General features: G+C 55.5%; 1 protein-coding gene across 3 annotated transcripts in view; it reads left to right on the forward strand.

The window, feature by feature from the left end:
* SLC9A3 (solute carrier family 9 member A3) overlaps positions 1-19,761 on the forward strand; it is a 54,262-nt gene that overhangs the window by 12,085 nt on the left and 22,416 nt on the right. Inside the window, exon 1 of one of the 3 annotated variants that reach the window (XM_070519909.1) lies at positions 17,334-17,570. The exons of the other annotated variants lie outside the window; for them this stretch is intronic. The gene's annotated coding sequence lies outside the window, so the exon portion shown is untranslated. Of the gene's footprint in view, positions 1-17,333; positions 17,571-19,761 lie in introns of those variants that run through there. 3 annotated transcript variants of the gene reach the window in all.

Genomic DNA, 19,761 nt, shown 5'->3' on the forward strand with positions numbered 1-19,761 from the left:
CTGTATCTGGGAAGACGCGTGGTGTTCTGTCCATGGGAAGCTGCTGTCCCCTCTGACGCCTCAGCCTCTTCAGCAGGCTGTGGCCAGTGTCCGCATCTCCCCGAGGTGTGGCTGCGAGGGTGGACTTACACAGGAGAGTGAATGCAGGTAAGGCCTCACAGGCGCCTGGTGGGTGTCTGTGAACCGCGATCACCCTGCACGGTGCCCAGTGCAGAACAGAGGTCAGCAAACAGTAGTTGAATAAGACCGAAAATACCAAGACAACCGCACAGCAGCTACAGATACCTGTGTCCATGTGGACCGTGGGGAGCCAGGAGGTCACTGCCTAGCGAGGCTGGCCAGGGTCCTTTGATGCAGGGGAGGGGAAGGGCTTGGCTGGCCCACCCCACACACCTGTTCCCTGCAGCCTCCTGGTCCTCACCCGTCCTTGGGCTGGGAATGGTCTTGTGGCCTTATTCTGATGGGTGCTCCTTCCTCCCACTGAGTCCTCAGCGAGGGGGCACCTTGTGGAGCTGGCTGGGCCTGTGAGGAGTGGGCCTTGCGTGCCTTCAGTGTTGGCCCCAAGCAAGTGCCCCTCAAACCTCCGCCGCAGTTTACCGTTCCTTCTTCCACAGTTTCACGGTGCTGAGTTTGCTGGTGGCCTCCAGGACAGTGATGCTAAGATTTGGGGGGTGGTCATCTGACTGCCCTTTAGAATATAATTAGTGAGCAGAGTGAGGGTCAGGGGTCAGGGGACGGGGCCTCTGGACAGTCACCAGGTGCAGTGCCTGGCAGGTGCAAGCACACTCGTGCACCTCCTTGCCCATACAGCCTATCTTTCTGGGGATAAACTGGAGAAGGAAGGCAGTTTTAGGCTTCTGAGAAAGCCCCAATGTTGAGACTACGGCCTCTGTCATCAAGATCCTTTACTCATTAACTTGACAACCCGGAGAATGTCCCGATGGTGAGGAGCCCTCAGCCCTGGGCTGGCCCCCGCACCCTGTGTTTTGGGGCCTGAGAGGAGCACATTCTGGCCCGGTGCCAGTCTGGCTTTCCCGGGGTGCCTCCAGGAAGTGGCTGTCAGGATGGGCACAGGGGGCCGGCTGCCCAGGGACAGCCTGGGATCCTTTCTCCAGAACAGAGAAGCCACTCCACTCTTGACCACCAGCTCGGGGTCCGGAAAGCCACCCCAGCCCCGTGCTCTGGGACTCTCTTCCCAACCCTGCAGCGTCCTCCAGCTGGGGCAGGGCCAAGACAGAGGAGATTCATCTCTATGCTCACCCTCCCCCAGGACACCCACCTGCCCTCTGGGCACCTGACCCCCCCAGGGCTGGCCGTGAGAGTGGCACCTCCTGTGAGCTTTCCCCTCCTAGTCTGGTTTTCTCAAGCTCTGAAGGTTAGTTTTAGTGTTAATGAGCTGAATGTAATTGGGAAAATAGATCTATTGCCACGGAGTGGAGAGCCCTCCACACCAGGTGCTGGTGTGTTGCTAAACGGGTTGTGTGCCCTTGCGATCCTGAATTCTGCTCGCGGCCCGTGGACAACGCAGTACCAGGTAGGGTCTCTCTAGCAGACCTGCCGTGGCGCAGTTGTGTCTGCTCCCGGGAGAGGAGCAGGACGAGGCCGGCCTTTCTGGAGGCTCTGACCCTGGGGAGGCCTGGCCCCTGACCACTGCCATCGCGAGAGAGGTGCCAGCAGGCAGCCCTTAAGCTGAGTGGAGCAACCATCTTCCAGCCCGGCCGCCTGTGGAGCTCACAGGCCGTGTTTAGCTGTCTCCAGCCTAAATCCGTGGTGCTGGGCCCCCGTGCCGAGCTGCAGGAAGTTAAAGTTAAACGAGACGGATCGTCTGCCTCTGGGAACAAGGTCCTCCGGCTCCACAGCTTCCCGGGGCCGGCCGGCACCTTCAGGGGCAAGGGTGGGTCTGTGCTCCTCAGGCAGCCTGACCTGGAGCCGCCCTCCATCGTGGAGCTGTGTGCCGTGGTGGAGCCGTGTGCTGTGGTGGAGGCATATGTGTGCTGTGGTGGAGCCGTGTGCCGTGGTGGAACTGTGTGCCGTGGTGGAGCTGTGTGCCGTGGTGGAGCTGTGTGCCGTGGTGGAGGTGTGTGTGTGCTGTGGTGGAGCTGTTTGCTGTGGTGGAGGCATGTGTGTGCCATGGTGGAGCTGTGTGCCGTGGTGGAACTGTGTGCCGTGGTGGAGCTGTGTGCCGTGGTGGAACTGTGTGCCGTGGTGGAGCTGTGTGCCGTGGTGGAGCCGTGTGCCGTGGTGGAGCTGTGTGCCGTGGTGGAGGTGTATGTGTGCCGTGGTGGAGCCGTTTGCTGTGGTGGAGGCATGTGTGTGCCATGGTGGAGCTGTGTGCCATGGTGGAACTGTGTGCCGTGGTGGAGCTGTGTGCCGTGGTGGAGCCGTGTGCCGTGGTGGAGCTGTGTGCCGTGGTGGAGCCGTGTGCTGTGGTAGAGGCATGTGTGTGCCGTGGTGGAGCTGTGTGCTGTGGTGGAGGCGTGTGTGTGCTGTGATGGCGCTGTGTGCTGTGGTGGAGCCGTGTGCCATGGTGGAGGCGTGTGTGTGCCGTGGTGGAGCCATTTGCTGTGGTGGAGGCGTGTGTGTGCCATGGTGGAGCTGTGTGCCGTGGTGGAGCTGTGTGCCATGGTGGAGGCGTGTGTGTGCCGTGGTGGAGGCACGTGTGTGCTGTGGTGGAGCTGTGTGCCATCGTGGAGCTGTGTGCCATGGTGGAGGCGTGTGTGTGCCGTGGTGGAGGCGTGTGTGTGCTGTGGTGGAGGCGTGTGTGCCGTGGTGGAGGCGTGTGTGTGCCATGGTGGAGCTGTGTGACGTGGTGGAACTGTGTGCCGTGGTGGAGCTGTGTGCCGTGGTGGAGCCATGTGCCATTGTGGAGCCGTGTGCTGTGGTGGAGCTGTGTACCATCATGGAGCTGTGTGCCGGGTGGAGGCGTGTGTGTGCCGTGGTGGAGCCGTGTGCTGTGGTGGAAGCGTGTGTGTGCTGTGGTGGAGGCATGTGTGTGCCGTGGTGGAGCTGTGTGCCATCGTGGAGCTGTGTGCCATGGTGGAGGCATGTGTGTGCCGTGGTGGAGGCGTGTATGTGTCATAGTGGAGCTGTGTGCTGTGGTGGAGCTGTGTGCCATGGTGGAGGCGTGTGTGTGCCATGGTGGAGGCGTGTGTGTGCCGTGGTGGAGGTGTGTGTGTGCCGTGGTGGAGCTGTGTGCCGTGGTGGAGCTGTGTGCCATGGTGGAGGCGTGTGTGTGCCGTGGTGGAGGCGTGTGTGTGCCATGGTGGAGGTGTGTGTGTGCCGTGGTGGAGCTGTGTGCCGTGGTGGAGGTGTGTGTGTGCCGTGGTGGAGGCGTGTGTGTGCCATGGTGGAGCTGTGTGACGTGGTGGAACTGTGTGCCGTGGTGGAGCTGTGTGCCGTGGTGGAGCCATGTGCCATTGTGGAGCCGTGTGCTGTGGTGGAGCTGTGTACCATCATGGAGCTGTGTGCCGGGTGGAGGCGTGTGTGTGCCGTGGTGGAGCCGTGTGCTGTGGTGGAAGCGTGTGTGTGCTGTGGTGGAGGCATGTGTGTGCCGTGGTGGAGCTGTGTGCCATCGTGGAGCTGTGTGCCATGGTGGAGGCATGTGTGTGCCGTGGTGGAGGCGTGTATGTGTCATAGTGGAGCTGTGTGCTGTGGTGGAGCTGTGTGCCATGGTGGAGGCGTGTGTGTGCCATGGTGGAGGCATGTGTGTGCCGTGGTGGAGGTGTGTGTGTGCCGTGGTGGAGCTGTGTGCCGTGGTGGAGCTGTGTGCCATGGTGGAGGCGTGTGTGTGCCATGGTGGAGGCGTGTGTGTGCCGTGGTGGAGGTGTGTGTGTGCCGTGGTGGAGCTGTGTGCCGTGGTGGAGGCGTGTGTGTGCCGTGGTGGAGGCGTGTGTGTGCCATGGTGGAGGTGTGTGTGTGCCGTGGTGGAGCTGTGTGCCGTGGTGGAGGCGTGTGTGTGCCGTGGTGGAGGCGTGTGTGTGCCATGGTGGAGGTGTGTGTGTGCCGTGGTGGAGCTGTGTGCCGTGGTGGAGGTGTGTGTGTGCCGTGGTGGAGGCAGGCCCGTCGCAGCATCGCTGGGGACCTCAGAGCTCTTGACGCCTGTCGAGCTCCCTGTCCTTGGAGGGCCATGTGTTGGACTGTCTTCGGGGAGCCTCTGTCGAGCAGGGAGTAGACACGGGGCATCCAGGGGCCTGAGCGAGTGAGGCGTCTGACTGCAGGTCCAGGCACGGGCAGCGAGGCCTTCTTCCCGGGAAGTGCCCTCGCCTCAAACCAGGAACAAAGGGAGCTGACGGCTCTGCCCACAAACACAGACTCAAGACGCCAGGGGAGCCAGCGACCTGAGATGAAGGGCATCCACGTCCTCCGTCACGCTGGGTTTGCCCTTGGTGGAGCCCCAGCAGCTGGCTCTTAAGATGGCGGTTCCCCTGCCCACGTGCACTCACACTCACAGGCACACTCACACCCCACTCACTCACACTTGCTCACACTCACAGTCACTCACACTCACATCACTCTCACACGCAGTCGTTCACACCCCCGCTCACTCACACTTGCTTGCACTCAGTCACTCACACCCACTCTCACACTCAGTCATTCACACCCACACTCACCCGCACTCACACCTCCGCTCTCTCACACTGTCATTCACACCCACACTCACCTGCACTCACACCTCCGCTCTCTCACACTGTCATTCACACCCACACTCACCCGCACTCACACCTCCGCTCTCTCACACTGTCATTCACACCCACACTCACCCGCACTCACACCTCCGCTCTCTCACACTGTCATTCACACCCACACTCACCCGCACTCACACCTCCGCTCTCTCACAGTCATTCACACCCACACCTCCGCTCTCTCACACTGTCATTCACACCTACACTCACCCGCACTTGCTCACACTCACAGTCACTTATACCCCCACTCACTCACACTTGCTCCCTCACAGTCACTCCCACACTCACACCCCCAGTCTCTCACCCTCACAGTCACTCACACCCTACTCACCCACACTTGCTCACACCTGCACACTCACTCACTCCTACTTGTGCATACACACTCTTGCATGCCCTCTGTTGCCCCTGGTGCCGCAGCTCTCCCACCTTACACACCAGTGGCAGTGAGGCTCCTGGGGACGATGGCACCCCTACCAGGACCAAACCTCACGGTCCCGGTCATGGGAACCCTCCCTGCAGGCAGCAGCCACACCTTTTCCTCCTGTCATTTTACAGGGAAAAGTGGGACATTCACTTCTTTAAATTCTGGTGAAACCTGACAGCAGTGTCAGCATTTGGAATGATAATAGATAGTTACCGGCTGGCATGCTGTTACACGCTGCTCGCAACCCATGGGTGAGGAGCAGGCGTGTGTCCTGGCCCGCCCACCTCCCACTCTCTTGTCCATAAAATGCCGTCACTCATCCCTGGCCTGGCGTCTTATGGCCACGTGATAGCGTGAAGGCACCCTCCTCCCCCCCCGAGGAGCACCCACCACGACCTCAGAGATGCTGTTTTTTCAAAAATTAATAGACTTAATGTATTTGGTAAAGTTGTAGATTTACGCAATAATTGAGCAGATAGTACAGAGAGTTCCCTCGGTCCCCCTCCACTGCAGGACCCCACCGCCCTGCAGTTTCCCTGATGTTAACTCCTGCGTTGGTGCAGGACATTGTTACGGTCGATGAGCCAATACTGATGCATCATTACTAACTGGAGCGCACAGTGCACGCTAGGGCTCACTCTTGCTGTTCTACGGTCTGTGGGTTTGCACAAACGGATAGTGACGTGTGTCCACCATTCCAGTTTCACTGCCCTGAAAATCCCCTGTGCTACATCTACCCGTCCCTCCCTCTCCAACCCCTGGCAACTGCTTATCTTACTGTCTCCATAGTTTTGCCTTTTCCAGGATATCGTGTGGTTGGAATCACACAGTATTTAGTCTTTTCAGATTGGCTTCTTTCACTTAGCAACATGCATTTAAGGTTCCTCCACGTCTTTTCATGGCTTGATAGCTCATTTCTTTTGAGCGCTGAATAGTATTCCATTGCCTGGATGTACACAGTTTATTTATCTGTCACCCACTGAAGGATAGCTTGGTTGCTTCCAAGTTTGGGCAATTACAAATAAAGCTGCTATAAACACTTGTGTGCAGGTTTTTGTTTGGATGTAAGTTTTTGACTCGTTTGGGTAAATACCAAGGAGTCTGCTTGCTGGATCGTATGGTAAGAGTCTGTTTAGTTTTGTAAGAAACTGTCAAATGGTCTTCCAAAGTGGCTGCCCCATTCTGCATTCCCACCAGCGGTGAACGAGAGTTCCTGTCACTCCACGTCCTCGCCAGCATTTGGTGGTGTTAGTGTTCTGGATTTTAATAGAAGGATAGGAAGACCTTGTTGGTTTAATTTGCAATACCTTAATGACATACGATGTGGAGCATCTTATCATATGCTATTTGCCATCCACGTATCTTCTTTGTTGAGGTGTCTGTTTAGACTTTTGGCCCATTTTTTAAGTTGGGTTGGTTGTTTTCTTATTGAGTGTAAAGTGTTCTTCATATAGTTTGCATAACAGTCCTTTATCAGATGTGCCTTTTTAAAATATTTTCTCCCAGTCTGTGGCTTTTTAAATTCTCTTGACAGTGTCTTTCATGGACACTTCATTAATTTTAGTGAAGTCCAGCTTATCGATTCTTTCTTTCATGGACTGTGACTTTGGTTTTGTATCTAAAAAGCATCCCCAAACCCAAGGTCACCTAGGCTTTCTCCTGTTATCTTCTGGGAGTTTTATAGTTTTTCGTTTTGCATTTGAGCCTATGATCCATTTTGAGTTCATTGTTGTGAAGGGTGTGAGGTTTGTGTCTAGATTCATTCTTGCGCGTGTGGATGTCACGTTGTTCTGGTGTCATTTGTTAACAAGACTGTCTTTGCTCCTTTGTCAAAGATCAAGTGGCAATATTTACGTGGGCCTATTTCTGGGCTCTCTATTCTGTTCCGTTGATCTATTTGTCTTTTCTTTCATCAGTACCGCACTGTCTTGATCACTGTGGCTGTACAGTAAGTCTTGAAGTTGGGCAGTGTCAGCCATCCAACTTTGTTCTCCTTCAGTGTTGGGTTGGCTATCCAGGGTCTTTTGCCTCTCCCTTTGAACTTTAGAATCAGTTTGTTGACATCCACACAACAACCTGCTGGGATTTTTATTGAGATTGCATTGTATCTATGGGTCATGATGGGAAGAACTGACATTTTGACAATATTGAGCTCCTGTCCATGAATGTGGAATATCTCTCCATTCATTTAGATTTTCTTCAATTTCTTTCATCAAAGTTTAGTAATTTTCCTTATATAGACTTGTACATATTTTGTTAGATTTATACCCAGGTATTTTTTTTGTGCTAATGTCAATGGTATTGAGTTTTAAATTTCAAATTCCACATGTTCATTGCTGCTATACAGGAAAGCAATTGACTTTGTGTATCCTGCAGCCTTATGATAGTCACTTTTAGTTCCAGGAGTTTTCTCTTGATTCTTTGGGGTTTTCTTGCCCCTGCCCCTCCCTGCCCAGAGAGACCAGCTGGCCAGCGTGCTCGCCCTGTGACTCCTGGTTTTGCTGACCGATATTGGGCATTTTAGGCTCTCTTGGCCTGGACCTTACACGGGGGTGGACGAGGTGGGAAGGAGTTGTGATGTGAGCTGACCGGATGTGGGGCTCTGGCCAGGGGAGACCTTGGGGAACTGCTCCCCCTGCCATGCTAGCTCTCTAAGTTCTCCCACCAAATGCTGTGCTTTATCAGGACTACACAGACCATCTTCATGGCCACAGGATAGCATGGGATCGCTTTCCATTTCCCGTACAACCTTTTGTTTTACCAGAAGTTAATGATTGCCTGTTGTTGGCTCAGTTTTCTCTGTACTTAAATAATTCTGCCCAAACTCCTGACAGGCTGCTGTGCTTGGCAACATGCCTAAGGCACCCCCCTTGCCCGTGTTCACCAGTTTTCTCGTGAGACTTTGGGGTAGATCTGATTTCCCCCGTTGTGCTGAGTCCCTGGAGACACAAGTCCTTCCTTCTGGAAACGTGTGCGCTTGTTCTGCTGATGCTCCCTCTGTTCATTCCTTCTGAAAGCCCCATGGTTGATTGCTGAGCCCCTGCGTCCTCAGCTCCTCTTATGCTGCTGCTTCTGCATTTTCTGTCTTTAACTTTCTTCTGTGTCTTCTGAGAGAGCGCTTCAGCTTCATCTTTCAGTTCTTCCGTTGAGTTTTTAATTTCTGCCCTTACGGTCTCTTGTATTTTTAACACGAGGCTTTAAAGTCTCTGGATGTACTTTCTGGTCAAGGATGCAATGTGCTCTCTTAGTCATGACGGTGGTGATGATGACATTTGAGGCTGCCTCTCTGCAGCGTTTCCTTGCTTGCTTTGGGTGCTTCCTGGGGTCTGGCCACTGGTTTCGTGCCTGGGAACCCCCAGAGGCATCCTCAGGCTGGGTCCCCGTGTGTGGGAGCAGGCTGTCACAACCCCAGGGGAGCATGGGGGCCGTGGGGTGGGGTGCCTGGGAGACCAGTGTCTTGAAACCCCTCCTTCCTGTAGGCCAGGCCAAAAACTGAAAATAAAGAAAATAAGTGACCCCCTTTCCCCTTTGCTCTCCTCGGGGTAGAGAGGCAGCACTCAGTCTACCGTCCTGCACTAATCTGACTCCATCTGTACAACAGCCCAGAGAGGTCTAGGCCAGGCTCCCACGACGAGGAAACCAAGTCTATAACTTGCTAGGAAGCGGCCAGACAGGTCCTTCAGAACAGAAAGACCTCAAATGTGCAGAAACCATGACTTCTGATCCCGCCGATAGGTGCCGCTCCATGGGGTGGCCCCGGCGTGGCAGGTGTGCCCCGGAGCAGCTCCCAGCCCAGGGCCTGCCCTTGGCCCATGACCCTTCTGCCTTTGGAGCAAATGGTGGAAACTGCAGGGGGCATCTCGGCTGTGCCATTTGCCTCAAGGAATGATGTACATACGTCAGTGCAGTTTTCCTGGAGAGCCGGTACCCACGCGGGCCCCTGGCCTGGCGGCCGTCTTATAGTCTTCCCACCTTGGGAAAGAGGAGCCCTTTGTCCTCCTGCAGCTCAGCATCAATATCAAATATCAGTCGTCCCCATCGCCTCCTGTGTCCGGGCAGTGGCTTGTGACAAAGTCCTGGCTTCCGAGGACAGTGCTGGGAGAGTCCTGATAATGGTGACTGCGACAATGGGGCAGCCACGTGAGCAGGCACAGACTGGGTTTACGACGCCTTGGGACATTGCCACACATTTATCTGCACAAAGGATGTCCCCAGAGAAAACAGCCTTACTGGAATTCTTCACATGAAGGTATAAAGGTCAGAGAGATCTAAACTTGCCCCCGTAAGGAATCCGTCTGCAAAATCCTTGTAGCCTTTTCAAGGGTCCCTCACGTCCCCCAACCACACCCCAGAGTGAAGCGTCTTTGTATCTTTGCTGCAGTGGACTTTACAATGAATTTGGTCATTAGGATCAATCACCAGACAGCTGGTCGACCACAAACCCCAACTGAGGTTGAGGTTTTCTCCTCCCACAATGGCTTCTGACAGTATAACTAAGTTTTTATGTTCTTGAAACTTAAAAATTCGAAGAAGAACGCTTTTTCTGGTTCGCCCGGCCTCGAGGGCCACCGGCTTTGAGTCTGCTCCTTCTGTAAAAGCAGAGTCACTGCTCATGCCCTTCTCCAGCCCTTGCTGTGTCTCATGCAGAGAAGGGAGCTGGTGTGGTGCCATGCTGGCATCTGTGTGATTCTGGTGTGGGCGCCTCTTCTGCCAGCCTTCAGTATAAAGAACTTCTTAAATCTATAATCTTTCACCAAACTGGGGACATTTTTGGCCGTTGTTTCTTCAGATTTTTTCTACGCCACCCTACTCCTCCTCTCCTCCTGGGACTCTGACTGTGCATACATTGGACCTTCTCATGCTGTCCACAGGCTGCTGCAGCTCAGTTCACTTTTTCATCTTTCTTCTCTTTGTTCTTCAGATTGGATCACTTCTACTGATCTGTCTTCAAGGTCACTATCTCTTCTGTCATCTCTATCCATCGAATATTTTATTTCAGATATTAAACTCTTCAATTCTAGATTTTCTGTTTGGTTCTTTTAGATATCTTCTGTTTCAGGGGTCAGTAGATGACAGCCCATGGGCTGGCCACCTGTTTTTGTAAATAAAGTTTTATTGCAACATGGCCGTGCTCGTCTGCTTATGTATGTTATGGCTGTTTTTGTGCCAAATAGCAAAGCTGAGTAGTTGCAAGACAGACTGTCTAGCTCACAGGTCTAAACGATTTACTATCTGACCCTTTTAGAAAAAATTTGCCAACCCTGCTCCATTCTACTGCTGAGATTTACTATTTGTTAATTCATCACAAGCATATTTTCTTTTATATCCTTGAGCATAGTTATAATAGCTATTTTTAAATCTTTGTCAATTCTAACATCTGGGTCATCTTGAAGTCTCCTTTGATTTATGGGTCCCATTTTCCTGTTTCTTCATATGTTTAGTAATTTTGCATTGTTTCCAGGACATCATTGTGATCCATACGTTGTAGAGACTCTATTCTGTCACTGCTCTGGAAGAGTGTTGACTCTGTGGTTTTGTTGCTGCTGCATTGCTGTTTTACCAGGACTGGACTGAAGCTACAAATATGTCACCCCTGTGGTGACGGCAGCTGAAACCTCTGTCCAGTTCTTTCAGCTTCTGTGAGCAGCTCGAGACCTGCCTCTCATGCAGTTTTAGTCAGCCAGAGACTTGGAAAGAGTTCATTGCAGAGTTTGGGGTTTGGCCTTTGTGGCTCCTTCCTTTCTAGGGTTTGCTCCTTGCTTTTCAGCCACTGTGGTCACCCTGAGCGCTGCCCGCTGGTTCTTCCACCCACTGAGACAAGAGTTTCTATTTGAGTTTCAGCTGCTCTGCGTGGCCCCAGCTAGGACTTGCTCTCTGGAAAAAGCCATAAAAAACAGGGAAATCTGGGGCTGGCCTGGTGGCACAGTGGTTAAGTTCGCACGTTCCGATTCTGTGGCCGGGGGTTCACCAGTTTGGATCCCGGGTGTGGACATGGCACTGCTTGTCAAGCCATGCTGTGGCAGGCGTCCCACATATAAAGTAGAGGAAGATGGGCACTGATGTTAGCTCACGGCTAATCTTCCTCAAAAGAAAAACAAAACAAAACAGGGAAATCGCTCAATGCTTGTCCCTTCCCCAAAGTTTAGAGCCCCCTCCATTTTCGTCTCTCTTCAGTGTCTTAAGTACTTGCTTTACATGTTTTTTCCAGAGTTCACAGTTGTTACATGGGGGAGAGGTGGCACAGTGGGAGCTGCTCCACTGGTACCCAGCCACAAAGATGCAATTGTCACAAATCCTCTCAAATCTTTATTTTAAGTTCGAGCCAATCGTGAAATCATAAGAAAGCAAAGCTTACAACATGTAATCCGTGGAGCACTTTAGGAGCAGACTCACACAGAAGAGGGCTTGGGGAGAGAAGGCACTGGGTGTGGAGGGGCCCCTGCTCCCAGCCGGCTGGTGCTCCGGCTCGGGCCTGGCTCCCGCTCGGGCGAGTCACACCACAGGCCCAGGCCACTCACTCGCGGTTCACTTGCCAACACTTACTACTGGTTTTTGTTAATATGTATAATCACATACGATATTATCAATAACACCTGCCTCCCTATGAGGGATGGCATCTGGGGTGGACTCCTCTGAATACTGGATGAGGGTTTTATTTTTTTTAAACGCTCCCCTGAGTCTCTGTCCAGGGCCTGAGCTGGCCAGGGTGGCCTGCAGGAGGCCCAGCCTTCCTTCTGTCCTCACATCTCTTCTTCATGATGGCTCAGAGTTGAAGAAGCTGCTGCTTCCCTAGGAAGCCTTTGACAGTTTTCACTTTTTAATTTAAAAATGGACAAAGTTTGCTTGTGCTTTGTAAACACATAGTGTTTAAAAGGTCTGTGTCTGTGAGCAGAAGGGCCAGTCCTGGAAGGCCGTGTGGTCCTCAAAGCCCTGCACACATGGCCCAGGATGCGGCCCCTCCCGACAGGGCCGGCACCACCTGCTTGAGAGAGTGGCCCCCTCCCCAGGGAGAGGCCAGGACCTCGCTCCACCTGATGGTGGCCTCAGAGCACTCGTCTGCCACACCCTGCAGGCAGGAGCGGGGTCTGCTGGGTGACACTTGTGGACACTGTAAATGTCTCTACCTCCTGCCCTGGGCTCAGTGGCCGACACATTTGCTGTAATTCCTCGCACCAGGCCGGGTGACCTCAGCTAGTGACATGATCCGAGAGGAGTGGACTGGTGGGGAGGGGAGCACAAAACCAGCCCCTCTCCTGGAAGTATGGCGAGGGGACCCCACACGTGTCTGTAGAGAAGGCTGGAGAGTTAGTGCTAGGGACCCGTGTGCATATATGTGTGTGTCTGTGTCTGTGTGTCTGTATCTGTGTGTCTGTGTGTCTGAATCTGTGTATCTGCATGTGCCTGTGTCTGTATCTGTGTGTGTCTGTGTATCTGTGTGTGTGTGTATCTGTGTGTCTGTGTATCTGTGTGTGTGTGTGTCTGTGTGTCTGTGTATCTGTGTGTGTGTCTGTGTGTCTGTGTATCTGTGTGTGTGTCTGTGTGTCTGTGCCCCCGAGGGTGACATTTCAGGTCCGACCCTGACCTGCTCGTCCTAACAAGCCATGTGGGCCCCTGTGCATCCCACTCTTTTCTCTGGAAAGGGCTTCACTGTTGGGGCTGGTTGCTTGTCCAGCAGGTTCAATTGGCCACAGCTCTCCACGTTAAAGTAAAACCAGAGGATTTACCATGCTGCTGCGTTTGCGTGGACTCAGCTGAATCCTGTTGAGACATCCTTGGAGGCGGTGGCCACGCAGGGCCTGACCCCAGGGCCCGGGTCCCCAGCTATGTTCCGAGGGGCATGACACGCGTCAGCGATGACCTCCCCAAGCCCCCAGCACCCGCTTTGTCCCGGTCCTCCAGAAATGGCTGGCTGGCTGGCCAGCCGGTGCCTCCTGACCTTTGACATTGGTCAGAGGGTTTGTAATTAGAACTAAAGTGTGTGTTCCCCTGTCGTTACCATCCTGCCACAGAGCCATTTATGCTTAATTAGCTGGAACTCCTCAGGCCTCGGCAATCAGTTACCTGTGGTTTGGAAGTCAGTCCATTAACGCTCCCCTGTCAGAAGGTACCAGCCGCAGCAGGGGTGCTCCAGACCTGCCTCACCCGGCTCCGCCGTGGCCTCTGTGTTCTTGGCTGCTTTGATTTTGTCCTGGACAAACACTCCGTCCCATCTCCTACTGTCATCCTCGCTCTGCCGTGTCAGTCCTGGGCATGTGTCTCTGTGCTCTGCCTGCACCAGCACCTCAGATGTTCAGAGTCTAAGCTGCTGCCGCGGCGGCGTCCACAGCGCGCAGGGAGCGGCGTCCACAGCGCGCAGGGAACGGCGTCTCTCTGTGCGGCTCCCTCTTAGCTCCTGCTCTGGCTGCAGCAGAGCCCATGTCAGCCTGGCCAAGCGCATTCCCTGCGCCCTCACGCGACACGCGCAACTCACAGCTAGTTCTGTCTCCGTTTCCCTCAGGGTCTCTGATGTCCTCTGCCCTTTCCCCCTAAAGGGTGTGGCTTTTCCTCAACAAACACAGTGGATTTGATGCAGAGGTTGCTTCACACGCCGGCTTCCTAGTCATGCCCCCCGGGAGCTCTGATGGCGCGAGGCCTGAGGACGCTGGCCTTTCTCTGTGTCTGTGGCTCAGGTTCTGGCTCAGGTGGATGTGAAGGCCCCAGGGCTGTGGCAGCCCTGAGGAGGCTGTGGGGCTGCTGCTCAGGCTCGCCTTTGCCAAGCCCTTCTCTGGGAAAACAGCTGCCACGGGAGCTGGTGGCCAAGCCCACCTGAGCATGTGGCCCCAGGGCATGGACAGAGATGCCGGGGTTTCTGGCAATGGAGACAGAGCCGGGAGACTCATTTCTCCATTTTCCACCCCCACCACCAGGGTCCCCTCCCCTTATGCGTCCCCAGAAGACCAGGCTGCCCAGGCGGTAGGAACCCAGCCACTGGACTGGATGTTGCCGCAGAAGTAACGGTGGGGCCGCCTGCACTCACATGGGCTGCGGGCTGCAGCGGGGATATGGTAGGAAGAAAGGCCCTGTTGTACTGACCCCACTATCTCCGCATGTCCTCAGGGTAACCCTGCGACACAATGTCACCGTCATGCAGGGGGCAGGAAGGAGGCTCCTGGCCTGCAGTGTGGGGCCTGACCAGGAGCTGCGTCCCGACCTGTGCTGCGGAAAGCGCTGCCTGCCTGGGCTGGGCCCGTTCCAGCCAGAGAGCCCTCACCGGCCGGCAGTGGGAGCCAGGCCCGCAGGGCACTTGGGCTGGGAGCTCGGCCTACCGACTCCTGAAACGCCATTATGCGCTTAATTGCTGAACCGCTAGCAAATTGCCGTTTAAAATCCATCCAGTCTTTGGTTTAATTAGCTCATTACAATGCAGACTGCTTTCTGAAGGGGGTCACGGGAGAAGAGGGGAGCCACCCCAGGGCCTGACCAGTCTTAGCCGGCGGGACACACTAGTGAATTCCCATCAGCTGGAGACCCTCGAGTTCTGGGTGGAGATGGAGAACCAGACCAGTCGAGACTGTCGCCCTCCCGTCATCCCCAACCCAGAAAGACAAACCAGTTACCAGAGGCCGACCGGCTGCCGGTAGCCCCATCTAGCCTGGGCTGGGCTGGAGGGATAGGCAGAAGGCCCAGAAGACCGGGTCCTGGCAGGGCCAAGCTACCGACCTGATGGCAGGTGAGGGCACAGAATGAAGGTCTGGGGGCTCTCCCTGCTGCCCACCACGGAGCTCACACCACAGGAGAAGGACACGACGTCCTGCCCAAACTCCAGCTCAGGAGGCGGCACGTGGACCAGATAAGTCAGCAGGTGGAGTCAGAGCATCCTCCCCACATACAAGCCTGCACACAGACAGAGGAGAGAGCCGCCCGTCAGGCAGGAACAGGACAGGAAGAAACACCTCGGTTGCTGCGAGGGGCACCAAGAAAACAGGAGGGCGGGCGGAGGCCCACCTGGGGTAAAATGTGACCCCATAATAGGAGAAAGGTCCCCAGAGAGCTGTACTTCACGGAGAAGGATCAGAATACAAACCCAACCAAACAGAGCGCAAACTGAGACCACAAAATGGTGACATTATAAAGAGGATTTTCATAGCTAAGAAAAGCGCTGAAGAGCTCACACAGTGTCATAGAGTAAACCAGAGAAACCAGTGAGGAACCAGGAACAGGGTGCAGCTGGCGTGGAGACGAGCCCTGCAGCACAGGAGGTGGGAGAGGTCCAGTGAGCGCAGCGCAAAGAGGACAAAGAAGACGTGGTGGTGGGGGGCCAGCCCGATGAAGAGGAAACAGTGGTCCAGTGGAGGCAACAGGAGTGGAGATGGGACAGCACCCCCTTCTCCCTCACTCCAGAGGCATGGCACGCTCCTGCTGCACATGTCACTCCACAGGATGCCGCGTGTCGCCTGGACTGACAGTGAGTTAGGAGCACGGAGCCTGCGTGGACCCCGAGGGACCCCAGCCCCGACGATGAGCTGGAAAGAGTCAGCAGAGGTGGAGCAGGTGGGCCGGCCAGGGCTGTTGGGGGAATTAGGACATCTGGGAAGCATCCTTGAAACGGAGGAAGAGCAGATGCTGCATGCCGCACAGATGTCCCCAGTGTCAGCGGAAAGGAGGAAAGTCAGGCTGAGCTTTATCTATGCGGCAAGGATGCTTGCAAGGATGAAAAACTTCTGACAACCAGACAGGGAAACAAGCAAACAAGTGCCCCTCAGCTGAGATAAATGAGTGGAAACCAGGGCGGTCTGGCCCTTCTGCCATGTGCCACTTAAGGCCTGCGGGAGGTCTGGCTGTGCGACCCCAGAGCCCATCCCAGGGCTCTCGGGTTCTCACCTGGCATCAGGCAGACATCACAAAACACGAGAGGACAAAAGCAGCCACTCCAGGGCAGGAAGAAGATAAAGGTTAAGACTGGGGAATAGAGCAGCTCCCGTGAGAGCTGCACCCGTGCCACAGGAGAGAAGAGATCCTGATGCCGTAGAGACCCAACTGCCCGAGAGCAGCAGGCAGTAGAGGGCGGGAGCACCAGCCTCATAGGAGCCTCAGGTCGTCTGTAGATGCTGCTACCCAGAGCCACGCAAGGACCTGAGGGACGTTGGGAGCAGACTTCTGAGCCGGAGGACTTTCTCTCTGGGGATGGGCGGGTCCTTCAGGTTCATGACATTTTTTATGTTTGTGTGTGAGGAAGATTGGCCCTGAGCTAACATCTGTGCCCATCTCCCTCCATTTTGTAAGTGGGACACTGCCACAGCCTGGCTGAATAAGCGATGTGTGGGTCTGTGCCTGGGATCTGAACCCGTGAACCCCAGGCCGCCAAAGCAGAGCTTGCAAACTCAACCACTATGCCACCAGGCTGGCCTCTATTTTTAAATATTTTCTTTGTTAAATTCAAGTAAAGTTAAATTGAATGTTAAAAGTTTAGTAGAAAGCAGAGGAGTCTTTAAGCATAACACAAAACTCAGGAGCCGTAGAACCAAAGACACTAAGCGTCCTGAGAGACGCCGCCTCGCGCCCCGAAGAGCGTGAAGACAGTGAAGGGGAGGGGCAGCGCTGCGGACATGCAGGGGGCTCACGCCGCGAGGAGAAGTGAATGTCCACAGCAAAGGGGGGAACGCCTCCCAGACACGAACAAGTCCTCGAACCTCATTTGTTACAAAGAAAATTACGTTAGATCTACCTGGAGATGTGGTTTCTACCCTGCCTGGGACGAGGGTCAGGCGCGCCCCCCGTGTGGTGGGTGTGGCAGGCGAGCTGAGTACAGGACACAGCACTCTCTTGACCTTGAAATGTAGACGCTCCCGCCCGCTTCTAGGAGCCCACCCTTCACTAAGGGTATGTCCACTGTTGTGCTGGCCAACTGGAAATCACGTGCCTGTGCCTGGCACCGTGTGCGTGTGTGTGTGTGTTTCTCTCTCAGTGAGTAAAAAGTCCGAATAGTTCTTCCTGTGGATTTTCAGGGCTCACTTCGAGCAAGGGCATCTGGTCCACAGGCAGCCTATCTCCCATCCACCCGTTTTCTTAATTAATAAGATTTTATAGTAACCAGCCACCGTGCAGGAGCTGGGCACAGGATCAGCCAATGGTGTCAGCGAGTCCTCGAGCTCCTGAAGTCAAAGTTCTGTTGTTGTTTTGTTCAGGATAAGCCCGGCCCCGCCGCAGCGTCCTGCCCTGCTGGCCGCAAGGCTGTGGAAGGCAAATTCACAGTAACCGGGGTCCGCCATGAATCTAGTTTTGGAGGTTGTGGCTGAGGACTAAACCCCACCTATCGCCTCAGCAGGGCTCTCGAGAGTCCAGGGCCACTCGTCCTCCCCAGCCCAGCCCTGGGCTCTCGTCTTTCGGTCTCTGGATTCCACCTTCCCAGAGGCCCACAGACCAGCCGTTCTGGAAGCTGCACTGGGCAGGCGCCTGGTCACAAGCTGAAAGGGCAGGAGGAGCGGGTAAGAGGCTGTCACAGACGTGATTCCCACGGAGCCCCACCAGGATGGGAGGAACCAAGGGAAAATGCACGTTTTGTAGAAAACAGCAACTTGTGGGAATGTGATCAGAACTCCAGGGGGTGGCCCTCCACATGGCTGCTGGGGGCTCGCTCGGAATCCATGAGGGCAGGCGAGGACAGCCCCTCTGCCCCAAGGAAGGGTGCCCCTCACTGACGGCCCAGCCCAGGACAGAGGTGTGGTCCAGGGCAGCCACAACCCAGAGAGGGCTGCGCCTGCGGGAGAGAGTGCTCTGGGCAGGGACCACCGGCTTTCCACCAAGCCCATCAGAAAAGAAGAGAAGATGAGAAACCCAGCTATTTCTGGACATTATAAACCGTTACGGAGGCTCCGGATGGAGGGGCACGTGCCCAGTCCTTCCTGTGACAGCAAAGCAGGTGGGCCCAGAGTCTACCACAGAGGACCCCGCAGCAGGTCTCCCCAGGGGTCATTAGGATGCAGATTCTGGGCCTTCCCAGGCCCTGCTGAGTCTGGTGTCTGGAGTGAGGCCTGGACCTGCAGGGGTTCTTGCACTGCCCTGTGGGCTCAGCTGCGAGCCACGGGTTGGGGGGCTCAGCCTCCCAGGTCTCCTCCCAAAACACATGGCAGCTCCCAATGTCACGGGGCCCAGGGGGGTTCGGCTGTCGTGGGAAGAGACCCATTTCTCTGTGCCTTTGACCCTGTGCCCGGATCTGGGGCAGCAGGTGCTGCCAAGGACTCAGCTCGGGCGCTGTGTGCGAGGGGAGGTTGGCCTGGTGGCCATGCCTTTCCTTCCCAGCATCATGGCCCCTCCCAAGCTCGGAGACACCCCCTCTGGGGTGCCTGAGCCTGCAGACCTCAGTGAGGCCAAACCCTCTGATGTTCTCCTGCTGAGCTGGAGCCAGTGGGCGGGCCGCCTCCGAGGGCAGCACCCGAGGACTTACAGGGAACCCACCCTCCGTGTTCGGAAACAGCTCCCTCACTCTGGGCGGGCACCCTCTGATGCCATTTGTCACGCGTGCCCTGGTGTGTTTGGTAATCGTCAGTCACATGGCAACATTGAGGCACCAGCCCCCTGGGGCCTCCAAGCTTGTCCACAAAGGGGGAACCTCTCTCTGCCAGCTTCCTGGGGGTCCCTCCTGGGGGGAGCAGGGGTGCTGGCCGCCCCCCCCATGTGTGAAACCTTGCAGAGGGAAGAACGGAACCTTGATGGGCATTCAAGATGTGCAGGAGGGCCCTGGGGCTCTGGGGGGCCTGCAGGGCACGGGAGGCAGGGACTGGACTCCCAGCGGGTTCTCAGATCCCCAGAGCATTAACCCGTTCTGCCTCCACTGGCTGAAAGCTTATCCCTCCCAGAGCTCAGAGCAGGGCCTTTGCTGGTGAGCGAGGGTCAGGGAGGCCACAGTGTTCCTTACCCAGACTTGGCGAGGGCTGTCCATGGGGACAGAAGGAGGACGTGGACCCCCTCCTCGGGGAGCCGCTCGAGAGCCAGCCGCTTGCCCACCCCCGCCAGTGACCCCGTAAATATAGGTGAGGAAAGAGGGAGGGTGCAGAGCTCGGCGAGGCGGCCTGGTAGGAAGGGTGGGGCTGGATCAGAGCCGCAGACCCTGCCTCTGAGCCTGGCCTCCCTCTCCAGCCTCACCCGAGTTCCTCCTCTGAGATGGGGCAGGTTAGACGGGTCTCCCTCACCCTCTGGACCCACTGGACCCTCGGCCACTGGACTCTCGCCAGATAGTGCCTGGCCCTCTGCATCCCCGTTCTCCAGCTGCTCTGCAGGGAGTCAGGGTCCTGGCTTCTCAGGGGACTGCTCTCCTTGGAGTTTCAAAGAAGATCTCTCAGTAAACAGAACTTCAGTGAATGAAAGAGACAATTATCCCAAATATTTAGGCCAAGGGAGTTAACCTCTTCTGTCAACAGTCCAACTATTTTGAAATCAGGCTTAACATAGGAATTCTTATCACTTTTTTTCCTGAGTCTTAAAATAGAACAAAGGAGGAATGGGTCCCAATGGGTCTCTGAGGTGCCCACTCAGGTGGCAGGGACCCTGACCCCAGGTCCTGGCAGGGTTGATGGGCTGAGGGACCCAGGGGGCTGAGGGGGCTGGCTGGCAGAGGGGGGACCTCTGGGGCCCCATTGTCCCCCAAAAGCTTGAACATGGGCAAGGAAGCTACTTCCT

This window comes from Equus asinus, chromosome 10 (assembly GCF_041296235.1).
Source record: "Equus asinus isolate D_3611 breed Donkey chromosome 10, EquAss-T2T_v2, whole genome shotgun sequence".
Taxonomy (NCBI): domain Eukaryota; kingdom Metazoa; phylum Chordata; class Mammalia; order Perissodactyla; family Equidae; genus Equus; species Equus asinus.